The following is an 8,885-nucleotide window of genomic DNA, read 5'->3' as shown; positions in this document are numbered from 1 at the left end:
ATCTGCTACTTCTGCTACTACTACTACTGCTTCTGCTGCTACTGCTACTACTACTACTACTGCTCCTGCTACTTCTGCTACTACTACTACTGCATCTGCTACTTCTGCTACTACTACTACTGCTACTACTGCTCCTGCTACTTCTGCTACTACTACTACTGCATCTGCTACTACTACTGCACCGACTACTTCCTCTCCAAGGCCTCCTACTGCAGCTAATACTACTACTACTTCACGTACTTCTCCCGTGGCGGTGGCCAGACGTAGACGAGCCGTTGTGTCCGATGTTTTGGCGAAGTTCTTCGGGATATTTCAGTTCTCTGATCGGACGCACTGCAACTCCGGGTACGGCTACAGCTCTGAGGACAAGTGCCAGAGCGACTGCAACGGTGAGTATTCTGTTGTTACTACTACTACTACTGCTACTACTACTGCATCTGCTACTACTACTACTGCCAGTGCTGGACAGTAACGGATCACTAAGAAATCCACCACTGGAAAAGCCCCGCCCCAAACCAGTCATTGTCCAATCATACCTCATAGCAACCGTTGCTACCAGACATTCAAGTCCGACCCCCATCACTAAAAACATGTACAACAGGCGAGGACAGATACAGACGGCATCTGTGGTATCGCCCATATATGGTCATGTTTGAAAACAGTTAAGGGGGAAAACAATTTGGAGAAAAATCTAAACTTTCTCCAATTATTCAAAAACTACTTTAACAAACGCTGAATTATGAATATAGACACAGACGCATCTCGTCATAGAAGGGGGCGTGGCTTCGCCGAGGGGGAAAATAGAATCTTTAGAGAAACACAATTTTTCCTCTTTTTAGCCATTTTCAGGTGGAATATGAACTTATTTATCACATAAATAAAGTCAAGTGTAAATCAGGCCCATGTGGATATTTTCTCACAGCAGATTGTTCAGTAGAAGTGAAAAAACGGCAGTTGTAGCTAGCGCTAGCTAACCGTTAGCATTAGCCCGATGCTAACATGTAGCATCAAGTTAGCATTCTCCGTTATTCATGTATTTATGGGCTGTTGAACCACTTTGCTCCTCTCCATGTCTTTGTATCTTTATTTAGTAGAAACTTTATTCATAATTCAGCCTTTGTTAAAGTAGTTTTTGAATAATTAGAGAAAATTTACATTTTTTCAAAATTGTTTTCCCCCTTAACTCTTTTCAAACATGACCATATATGGGCGATACCACAGATGCGTCTGTATCTGTCCTCGCCTGTTGTACATGTTTTTAGTGATGGGGGTCGGATTGAATGCCTGGTAGCAACGGTTGCTATGAGGTATGATTGTTAAGTTCTCAATTTTTCAAAATTGTTTTCCACCTTAACTGTTTTCAAACATGACCATATATGGGCGATTCCACAGATGCGTCTGTATCTATAGTTTTATACTAAATAATGATACAAAGACATGGGGAGGAGCAAAGTGGTTCAACAGCCCATAAATACATAAATAACGGAGAATGCTAACATGATGCTACATGTTAGCACCGTGCTAATGCTAACACTTGCTATGACTGCTGTTTTTTCGCTTCTACTGAACAATCTGCTTTGAATAAATATCCAAATGGACCCGATTTAGACTTGACTTTATTTATGTGATGAACAAGTTTATATTTTGACAGAAAATGGCTAAAAAGACTGAGGCTGTATCCGAATGTCCACACTATCCCCTAACCCCTCATTCACTACATAGGCCCGCACTATATACTCACTATATAGTCACCGATTCTGTTGGCGATTCGGACACAAGCCACGACTTTCTCCGCGCTGCGTGACGTCACGCGCTGCGGCTGCAGATGTTTATCTGAATTTATTTATTGTTACAAACGTTTATTTTATGAAACAGAACGACTGTTTTGGCACTTTTACAGGCGTTACTGTCATCACAAAAAAAGTCACTCCAGCGTGAGCTCAGAGACGCCGAAAGTCGGTCACAGCCCGGTGTCCGAACACCAGCAGATTGAGTGACGACATCTGCTAAAAGTTCGCGAAACTCCGGGAATAAAGTATTTCTGTGATAAAAACCAAACTCAGAGACAGTGGAATATTTATGGATTAATACGAGTCAGATACGCTTTTACTTCACATGGATTTTACATGAATGTCTTGGATTATTCGAGAGGAAGCTGTCGGTCATTTAACAGCTCCAGCTAAAGGTTAGCAGCTAACGTTAGCATGAAGCTGTCGGTCATTTAACAGCTCCAGCTAAAGGTTAGCAGCTAACGTTAGCATCTTTTCACCGTAACCGGTTATATTTAGGTCGTTTATTCCTGAGAAACACAAACACTCGACTGAAACAGCTGATTTACTTCAGTCGTGTTTAGTTCACAGACCTGTCTCTGTCAGGCTCTTCTCCCACTCTCCCAGTGCATTGTGGGAAATATTGACCCGTTAGTGACCATCAATACTCACTACTTTTCCAGATGCATTGTGGGAAATTTTGAGTGCACTACTTTTTTCTCTCTGGACATTCGGACACCCCTACAACATGTGACCACTATACAGTCACTATATACTCACTATATACTCACTATATACTCACTATATACTCACTATATACTCACTATATACTCACTATATAGGGACTAGTGTGGACATTCGGATACAGCCTCCATTTTTGCCAAAATATAATTAACATAATTATATTTAACATTTTGTTGCCTTTTTTTTACTTGTTTATAGTTTCACTTCCTTATTGGGCACTGACAGGAAGTGACAAAGATAGAGGCAAACAATTTTAAACAAATAAGATGCTGCTATTAAACTTTACCTCTAACTATGTCACTTCCCGTCAGTGGCTTAAAAAGTCAAATAAAAAATACAATTCATTAATTTGCTGCTTCACTGAAACAAAATGATTATTTATTTACAACAGTTGTTTTTCATCTAAATAAGTCACATTTTCAAAAGCATTAAAACCTGTCATGAGTTCCATTATGATCCTTAACCTCTTAACCCCCACCTTAACCGAGTGCATTTTCTCCACTTCAGTGTCATCGAAGTCTAAAGGGTCACAGCCCATTCAAATTTGAAAGCTAAGACTTACAAAACTCACCTAAATGGATCTTTTTCCAGTCATTTTTTGTTGTTGGATTTTCCTCACATTTTTGCATTTTTTGTCACTCTTGAAAATGTGACTTATTTAGATGAAAAACAACTGTTGTAAGTAAATAATTATCATTTTATTTCAGTGAAGCAGCAAATGAATGAAGAAATGTTTTTTTATTTGACTTTTTAAGCCACTGACAGGAAGTGACATGGATGAAGGAAAAGTTCTGTTGACTTAACATGGTCGGCACGGCAACAGTTTAAAATTGCTCTATCGACGTCACTTCCTGTCAGTGTCCGAACTAAAGAAAACTGGGAACAATCTTTAGTTATGTTCACTATGTTTTAGTAAAAAAAAGTCTAATGTGAACTGAACTGAACTGATGTAAGACTTTAAAGACTTTAAAAAGCAGCACCTGATACTTTTTTAACACTAAAGTAATCAGTAATCGGATTACTTTTGAAATAGGACCGGGACTTTTTGCGATTAATCATGATTAATTAAGTACATAAGGTTTAGTGCGACTAACAGGGGCGTAGCACCAAATTGTGAGCCCTAGGTACAGACTATTTTGTATCCTTACATCCTGTATATATACAGGATGTAAGGATACAGGAGGTAAGTATACATACCTCCTGTATACAGTGGGGAAAAAAGTATTTGGTCAGTTTCACATAGACATTCTATTGGATTTTTTCCCCACTGTACTTACCTCCTGTATACTTACCTCCTGTATACTTACCTCCTGTATACTTCCCTCCTGTATACTGACTGTGTGGTTTGTTTATTGTGTAAATGTCACCTGGACTGGCTGCAGCTACAACAATGAAAGGTCTGTGCTATGTGTCATGCTAGCAGTGTGCTACATGCTAATGCTAGCTAGCGCTTGCTATGACTGTCGTTTTTTTTCGCTTCTACTGAACAATCTGCTGTGAGAAAATATCCATATGGCCCCGATTTACACTTGACTTCATTTCTGTGATAAATAAGTTGATATTCCAGCAGAAAATGGCTAAAAAGAGTGAAAAATGGTGTTTCTCTAAAGATTCTATTTCCCCCTCGGCAAAGCCACGCCCCCTTCTATGACGAGATGCGTCTGTATCTTTACACCAATGTTTTGGTTGTGGAAAATTGTACTTTTATTAGTCGAACTGAAGCCATTAGTTTCACGTAGACCTTCCAGGTGTTTAAACAAGACTAGAAATAGGAATAAAACATGAGTTTATGTTCTACAGTTCATTATGGGATGTGTTTCCCGTGACTTCCATAGACGTGAAAACCAAAGCCTGTTTTTTGACATTAATTTTTGTCCTTTTGTGTGTTTAGCGTTTCTCGATGAGGACATTTCCAACGACCTGGAGTGCTTCGTTCAGAGCCGGCTGTTCTGGGCGTAAGTTCACACATTTCCAAAAACACAAAAACACCCTCCTGTTGAAAAGTGTTGATGAAGCTTGTTGTCGACGGTTGCAAAAGCTCGGCAATTGGCTTGTTGCACGGTATGGCTATGCTAGCTCCTCTGACCTGAAGGTGTGAGCGCCTGTACTTCCTGTCTGTTTTCTTTTCCTGGAATAATAATCATATTTTCTAAAGATTACGTTGTGGGCGGTGAGTTCCCGGTCGATGATCATTTACTGTGAGTTCAAATCATGATGTAACGAGTTCAGAGGAGACGCCTGTGATCATTGAGGATTAATAGTTTGTTTTGAAGCTAAAGGCTAACATGCTATCAAAAAATTCTGGGAAAAAGCTGTGAAAATAGCAACAAAACTGAGACGAAAACAATGGTGGAAATGGGACAAAAAAGTGAGAAAACATTGACAAAAAGTGACGAAAAATTTATGAAAAAGAGGCAAAAATGTGACCAAAAAAATGACAAAAATTGTATTAAAAAAATGACGAAAAAATGACCAAAATGCGATAAAACATTGACGAAAAAAAGGACAAAAATGTGATACAAATTTGACCAAAAAAAAATTGACAGAAAAGGACAAAATTTTGACCAAAAAAAATGGCAAAAATGTGACTAAAAAAAGACAAAAATTTGATAAAAGTTTTTTTACGAAAAAATAAAAACAAATGTGACAAAAAAATAACAAAAAAGTTACAAAAATGAGTTGAACACCCAACAAAAAATGATGGAAAAAAAATGTGATGACGTGAGGAAAAAAAGATTAGAAGTTACAGAGTTTAAATTAGCCTTTAGCTTCAAGACAAACTCCCTGATCCTCACAAACATTAACGTCTCCTCTATGGAAATATTTCTACCAGGAACTCACTGGTCTGAGCTCATCTTAATGGACACGAATACGAACAGGAAGTACTAGCGCCCACAGCTTCAGCTCAGAGGAACTAGCGTAGCCACATTGTGCAACAAGCCGATACAGCCACGTGATTGGCTCAAACCGCCTGTAGAAGGGACTGAAACAGACCCATTCACAAACACTGACAGGTTTGGTATCCACGTGTAGCACGAAAGGCGACCGCGATGACGCTGTGATCCAAATATGGGCATTTCCTTTGTGGGAGTTTGGAGTTCCTTCGGAGTCTTGAACTTAATACAATTTTGAATAGATTTTTTTAATACCCAATTCCTGCCTTTTTAATAGATTTTTTCATTGATAAATAAACATCCTATTCGCAAACTACACAAGATCCGTCTGAAAAAAACATCTGTAACTAATGCATACACAAAAATAAACCTTTAATTTCAGTCTGAAGCTGCCATCTGTACTGGATTGTTTGAGTTTTTCCATCTCCGGAGGCTTCATCAGTAACTTATGATCTATTAGTAGAAGGCTGTATTTATGTTTTGGTTTGGTTTTCCTTCTTCATCATCTGCTTTATATCTGTCATTGCTTCCCTCAACTTGTTCGAGAGCCTCTTTTGTTTAGCATCCGTGCAGTGCCCTGGTGCCCCCTGAGCGTGGGGCCCGTGGCAGTGCCCTGGTGCCCCCTGAGTGTGGGGCCTGTGGCAGTGCCCTGGTGGCCCCCTGAGTGTGGGGCCTGTGGCAGTGCCCTGGTGGCCCCCTGAGCGTGGGCCCCGTGGCTGTGCCCCGGTGCCCCCCCCCCCCCTCGTCCTGACGGCCCTGTGTGCTCTGTTTCAGTGTGTTCCGCGGGGCCAGCAGCTCCTGTAGATCCCGCCGGACTCAGAACGATTTCTTCAGGGCGTGCGACGCAGGAGAGACGGCTCCGCCCCCAAACCGCCTCATCGCCCGGGTCTTCATGTCCGGGGGAAGCTACAAGTGAAGCTCGAGTCGAGAAACTATGAATGAGACGCACGTGTGATGTGACAATAAAGAGGATTCACACGTTTTATTTGTGGAAGAGTCGTGTGAAGTTTGTGTGTTCTTCTCTCATTACTGAAAGTTTTCGGTTTCGGTTTATGTCGGTCATTTACAAATGATTCAAAACATTCAAAACACACAAATACTGAGCCGGCGCAGCAGAAGCTGAAGCTCATTGTCCCTTCACTTTTAAATCATAAATGCAGCACGTTAAAGGTAACAAACATCCGGTCACTGATTTAACACGGGTCGACCATCGTCCGCTCCAGAAGCAAATTTAATTCATTTTCATTCTGTCAAATATTATTCCATTATTATTAATGGGACAAAAAAAGTGAGAAAACATTGACAAAAAAGTGAAAAAAAAATGTACGAAAAAATGATAAAAATTGGACAAAAATGTGATAAAAATGTGACAAAAAAATGACAAAAATGTGACAAAAAAATGACAAAAATGTGGCAAAAAAATGACAAAAATCTGATAAAAATTTGACCAAAAAAATGACAAAAATGTGACAAAAAAATGACAAAAATCTGATAAAAATGTGACAAAAAAATGACAAAAATCTGATAAAAATGTGACAAAAAAATGATAAAAATGTGACAAAAATGTGACAAAAAAATGACAAAAAATGACAAAAAAATGACAAAAATGTGACAAAAAAATGACAAAAATCTGACAAAAAAATGACAAAAATGTGACAAAAATGTGACAAAAAAATGACAAAAATGTGACAAAAAAATGACAAAAATGTGACAAAAAAATGACAAAAATCTGATAAAAATGTGACAAAAAAATGACAAAAATCTGATAAAAATTTGACCAAAAAATGACAAAAATGTGACAAAAATGTGACAACATTTTTTAATTCATTTTCATTCTGTCATATTTTCATTAGCGTGTAATCTGATATGTTATTGTAGCATGTGTTTGCTATTTTACCAGAGGGCCATTATTAGTTTGTAGTTTGATGAATTTAATTTTTTTTGTTTGTTTTTTAACCCCTTAACTCCCACCCGAACCGAGCACATTTTCTCCAGTTTGGCTTTACCCCAATCCAAAAGCTTCTGGGAAAAAGCTGTGATGAAAACAATGATGGAAATGGGACAAAAAAGTGAGAAAACATTGACAAAAAAGTGGAAAAAAATGTACGAAAAAATGATACAAATTTGATAAAAATTTGATAAAAATGTGACAAAAAAATGACAAAAATGTGACAAAAAAATGACAAAAATGTGACAAAAAAATGACAAAAATGTGACAAAAAAATGACAAAAATGTGACAAAAAAATGACAAAAATGTGACAAAAAAATGACAAAAATGTGACAAAAAAATGACAAAAATCTGATAAAAATGTGACAAAAAAATGACAAAAAAATGACAAAAATGTGACAAAAAATTGACAAAAATCTGATAAAAATTTGACCAAAAAATTACAAAAAATTTATAAAAATTTGATGAAAAAAATTACAAAAATTTGACACAAATTGACAAAAAAATGACAAAAAGTTACCAAAATGAGTTGAATTCCCAACAGAAAAATGATGGAAAAAAAATGTGCTGACGTGAGGAAAAAGATCCTCTCGGTTCAGGCGGGAGTTAAGAGGTTAAGAATTATGTCGGCTACAATTTCTATTTCTCACTGTGTGACCCGAGCGGGGGTCACGAATCCCTTTTACTGTTAAAATGGGGGTCGCGGCTCTAAAAAGGTTGAGAACCACTGAATTAATGAATCTGATGATCTTCTTTTGTAATAGGAAAACTGGATCGGTTCCAGTTTTATAAGTATTTCCCCAAATCTCTGCCATACGTTAGGTACGGTGTGACAAGAGAACCATAAAGTAAATGTAATACAAGTACAAATACTGTTTGTCAAATATCACTCCAATAAAAGAAAAATCAAATGTCATTTTAAATGCACTAGACACCATTTTTTGCCAAAATATAGTTAACACAATTATATACAAATGTTTATAGTTTCACAGACAGGAAGTGACATAGATAAAGGCAAAGTATTTTACCCTCAAACCCCCAAAACCCGCCTTACCCGAGCACATTTTATCCAGTGCGGCATTTGAAAGCTAAGACCTACAAAACTGATCTGTTCCTCGTGTTGTTGCCAAGTGGTCGTCACTTTCTTCAGGACCATTCTGGACTCTTAAATCCACTTAAGGCGAGACACTGCAGGTGAACAGGGAAAAAATGTATATTTACAGATATCAATGTGAAACTGTTGCTGTCGATCACTGGCATTAATGTGAGAAAAAAATACATGGCAAGTTTTCTGTCATTTTATCTTTTCATACAAGAACAAGGTGTTTTATGCCTAAAAATGCCCCAAATTTCCCATCTTTTCGGTGACGAAATCTGAATAATGGATAGAGCTACATTCACATTTATGGTTTCATTTTATTGATGAATGAGTTGCCAAGACTTTCTCAGAGGGGATTTAGGATTTCTTGTTTAGTTTTAAAATAAGCTGTTTTTTAGTGGAAAAATGTTGTAAAAATGTAATTTTCGCC

The 8,885-nt window shown here is 37.8% G+C and overlaps 1 long non-coding RNA gene across 1 annotated transcript; it reads left to right on the top strand.

The window, feature by feature from the left end:
• Positions 1–267: 267 nt before the first annotated feature.
• On the top strand, positions 268–6,332 carry LOC306960933. Its single transcript, XR_013792726.1, has 3 exons — positions 268–389; positions 4,405–4,468; positions 6,182–6,332. It is a non-coding gene; the product is annotated as an uncharacterized lncRNA (long non-coding RNA).
• The last annotated feature ends 2,553 nt before the right edge of the window (positions 6,333–8,885 follow it).

This window comes from Gobius niger, assembly GCF_951799975.1.
Source record: "Gobius niger genome assembly, chromosome: 3".
Taxonomy (NCBI): Eukaryota; Metazoa; Chordata; class Actinopteri; order Gobiiformes; family Gobiidae; genus Gobius; species Gobius niger.
Note: the sequence above shows the minus strand (reverse complement) of the source record. Positions and strands in the feature narration are given on the sequence as shown.